Below are 4,754 nucleotides of genomic sequence, written 5' to 3'. Positions count from 1 at the left end.
GCGGAGAGGTACTTGTACATTGAGCGGAGATGTACTTGTACATGGAGCGGAGATGTACTTGTACATGGATCGGAGAGGTACTTGTACATGAGAGCGGAGAGGTACTGTCGACACTTGTACATTGAGCGTAGAGGTACTGTCGACACTTGTACATTGAGCGGAGAGGTACTTGTACATGGAGCGGAGAGGTACTGTCGACACTTGTACATTGAGCGGAGAGGTACTTGTACATTGAGCGGAGAGGTACTTGTACATGGAGCGCAGAGGTACTTGTACATTGAGCGGAGAGGTACTTGTACATGGAGCGGAGAGGTACTTGTACATGAGAGCGGAGAGGTACTTGTACATGGAGCGGAGAGGTACTTGTACATGGAGCGGAGAGGTACTTGTACATTGAGCGGAGAGGTACTGTCGACACTTGTACATTCAGCGGAGAGGTACTTGTACATGGAGCGGAGAGGTACTGTCGATACTTGACATTGAGCGGAGAGGTACTTGTACATGGAGCGGAGAGGTATTTGTACATTGAGCGGAGAGGTACTTGTACATTGAGCGGAGAGGTACTGTCGACACTTGTACATTCAGCGGAGAGCTACTTGTACATGGAGCGGAGAGGTATTTGTACATTGAGCGGAGAGGTACTTGTACATGGAGCGGAGAGGTACTTGTACATAGAGCGGAGAGGTACTTATACATGGAGCGGAGAGGTATTTGTACATTGAGCGGAGAGGTACTTGTACATGGAGCGGAGAGGTACTTGTACATGAGAGCGGAGAGGTATTTGTACATGGAGCGGAAAGGTACTGTCGACACTTGTACATTGAGCGGAGAGCTACTTGTACATGGAGCGGAGAGGTACTTGTACATGAGAGCGGAGAGGTACTTGTACATGGAGCGGAGAGGTATTTGTACATGGAGCGGAGAGGTACTGTCGACACTTGACATTGAGCGGAGAGGTACTTGTACATGGAGCGGAGAGGTACTTGTACATGAGAGCGGAGAGGTATTTGTACATGGAGCGGAGAGGTACTGTCGACACTTGACATTGAGCGGAGAGGTACTTGTACATGGAGCGGAGAGGTACTTGTACATGGAGCGGAGAGGTACTTGTACATGGACCGGAGAGGTACTTGTACATGGAGCGGAGAGGTACTTGTACATGGAGCGGAGATGTACTTGTACATTGAGCGGAGAGGTACTTGTACATGGAGCAGAGATGTACTTGTACATGGAGCGGAGATGTACTTGTACATTGAGCGGAGAGGTACTTGTACATGGAGCGGAGAGGTACTTGTACATTGAGCGGAGATGTACTTGTACATGGAGCGGAGAGGTACTTGTACATGGAGCGGAGATGTACTTGTACATTGAGCGGAGAGGTACTTGTACATGGAGCAGAGATGTACTTGTACATGGAGCGGAGAGGTACTTGTACATGGAGCGGAGAGGTACTTGTACATGGAGCGGAGAGGTACTTGTACATGGAGCGGAGAGGTACTTGTACATTGAGCGGAGAGGTACTTGTACATGGAGCGGAGAGGTACTTGTACATTGAGCGGAGAGGTACTTGTACATGGAGCGGAGAGGTACTTGTACATGGAGCGGAGAGGTACTTGTACATGGAGCGGAGAGGTACTTGTACATGGAGCGGAGAGGTACTTGTACATTGAGCGGAGATGTACTTGTACATGGAGCGGAGATGTACTTGTACATGGATCGGAGAGGTACTTGTACATGAGAGCGGAGAGGTACTGTCGACACTTGTACATTGAGCGTAGAGGTACTGTCGACACTTGTACATTGAGCGGAGAGGTACTTGTACATGGAGCGGAGAGGTACTGTCGACACTTGTACATTGAGCGGAGAGGTACTTGTACATTGAGCGGAGAGGTACTTGTACATGGAGCGCAGAGGTACTTGTACATTGAGCGGAGAGGTACTTGTACATGGAGCGGAGAGGTACTTGTACATGAGAGCGGAGAGGTACTTGTACATGGAGCGGAGAGGTACTTGTACATTGAGCGGAGAGGCACTGTCGACACTTGTACATTCAGCGGAGAGGTACTTGTACATGGAGCGGAGAGGTACTGTCGATACTTGACATTGAGCGGAGAGGTACTTGTACATGGAGCGGAGAGGTATTTGTACATTGAGCGGAGAGGTACTTGTACATTGAGCGGAGAGGTACTGTCGACACTTGTACATTCAGCGGAGAGCTACTTGTACATGGAGCGGAGAGGTATTTGTACATTGAGCGGAGAGGTACTTGTACATGGAGCGGAGAGGTACTTGTACATAGAGCGGAGAGGTACTTATACATGGAGCGGAGAGGTATTTGTACATTGAGCGGAGAGGTACTTGTACATGGAGCGGAGAGGTACTTGTACATGAGAGCGGAGAGGTATTTGTACATGGAGCGGAAAGGTACTGTCGACACTTGTACATTGAGCGGAGAGCTACTTGTACATGGAGCGGAGAGGTACTTGTACATGAGAGCGGAGAGGTACTTGTACATGGAGCGGAGAGGTATTTGTACATGGAGCGGAGAGGTACTGTCGACACTTGACATTGAGCGGAGAGGTACTTGTACATGGAGCGGAGAGGTACTTGTACATGAGAGCGGAGAGGTATTTGTACATGGAGCGGAGAGGTACTGTCGACACTTGACATTGAGCGGAGAGGTACTTGTACATGGAGCGGAGAGGTACTTGTACATGGAGCGGAGAGGTACTTGTACATGGACCGGAGAGGTACTTGTACATGGAGCGGAGAGGTACTTGTACATGGAGCGGAGATGTACTTGTACATTGAGCGGAGAGGTACTTGTACATGGAGCAGAGATGTACTTGTACATGGAGCGGAGATGTACTTGTACATTGAGCGGAGAGGTACTTGTACATGGAGCGGAGAGGTACTTGTACATGGAGCGGAGATGTACTTGTACATGGAGCGGAGAGGTACTTGTACATGGAGCGGAGATGTACTTGTACATTGAGCGGAGAGGTACTTGTACATGGAGCAGAGATGTACTTGTACATGGAGCGGAGAGGTACTTGTACATGGAGCGGAGAGGTACTTGTACATGGAGCGGAGAGGTACTTGTACATGGAGCGGAGAGGTACTTGTACATTGAGCGGAGAGGTACTTGTACATGGAGCGGAGAGGTACTTGTACATTGAGCGGAGAGGTACTTGTACATGGAGCGGAGAGGTACTTGTACATGGAGCGGAGAGGTACTTGTACATGGAGCGGAGAGGTACTTGTACATGGAGCGGAGAGGTACTTGTACATTGAGCGGAGATGTACTTGTACATGGAGCGGAGATGTACTTGTACATGGATCGGAGAGGTACTTGTACATGAGAGCGGAGAGGTACTGTCGACACTTGTACATTGAGCGTAGAGGTACTGTCGACACTTGTACATTGAGCGGAGAGGTACTTGTACATGGAGCGGAGAGGTACTGTCGACACTTGTACATTGAGCGGAGAGGTACTTGTACATTGAGCGGAGAGGTACTTGTACATGGAGCGCAGAGGTACTTGTACATTGAGCGGAGAGGTACTTGTACATGGAGCGGAGAGGTACTTGTACATGAGAGCGGAGAGGTACTTGTACATGGAGCGGAGAGGTACTTGTACATTGAGCGGAGAGGTACTGTCGACACTTGTACATTCAGCGGAGAGGTACTTGTACATGGAGCGGAGAGGTACTGTCGATACTTGACATTGAGCGGAGAGGTACTTGTACATGGAGCGGAGAGGTATTTGTACATTGAGCGGAGAGGTACGTGTACATTGAGCGGAGAGGTACTGTCGACACTTGTACATTCAGCGGAGAGCTACTTGTACATGGAGCGGAGAGGTATTTGTACATTGAGCGGAGAGGTACTTGTACATGGAGCGGAGAGGTACTTGTACATAGAGCGGAGAGGTACTTATACATGGAGCGGAGAGGTATTTGTACATTGAGCGGAGAGGTACTTGTACATGGAGCGGAGAGGTACTTGTACATGAGAGCGGAGAGGTATTTGTACATGGAGCGGAAAGGTACTGTCGACACTTGTACATTGAGCGGAGAGCTACTTGTACATGGAGCGGAGAGGTACTTGTACATGAGAGCGGAGAGGTACTTGTACATGGAGCGGAGAGGTATTTGTACATGGAGCGGAGAGGTACTGTCGACACTTGACATTGAGCGGAGAGGTACTTGTACATGGAGCGGAGAGGTACTTGTACATGAGAGCGGAGAGGTATTTGTACATGGAGCGGAGAGGTACTGTCGACACTTGACATTGAGCGGAGAGGTACTTGTACATGGAGCGGAGAGGTACTTGTACATGGAGCGGAGAGGTACTTGTACATGGACCGGAGAGGTACTTGTACATGGAGCGGAGAGGTACTTGTACATGGAGCGGAGATGTACTTGTACATTGAGCGGAGAGGTACTTGTACATGGAGCAGAGATGTACTTGTACATGGAGCGGAGATGTACTTGTACATTGAGCGGAGAGGTACTTGTACATGGAGCGGAGAGGTACTTGTACATGGAGCGGAGATGTACTTGTACATGGAGCGGAGAGGTACTTGTACATGGAGCGGAGATGTACTTGTACATTGAGCGGAGAGGTACTTGTACATGGAGCAGAGATGTACTTGTACATGGAGCGGAGAGGTACTTGTACATGGAGCGGAGAGGTACTTGTACATGGAGCGGAGAGGTACTTGTACATGGAGCGGAGAGGTACTTGTACAT

Source organism: Poromitra crassiceps (genome assembly GCF_964638095.1).
Source record: "Poromitra crassiceps genome assembly, contig: HAP1_SCAFFOLD_144, whole genome shotgun sequence".
Taxonomy (NCBI): Eukaryota; Metazoa; Chordata; class Actinopteri; order Beryciformes; family Melamphaidae; genus Poromitra; species Poromitra crassiceps.
This window is presented reverse-complemented; position numbering follows the sequence as displayed.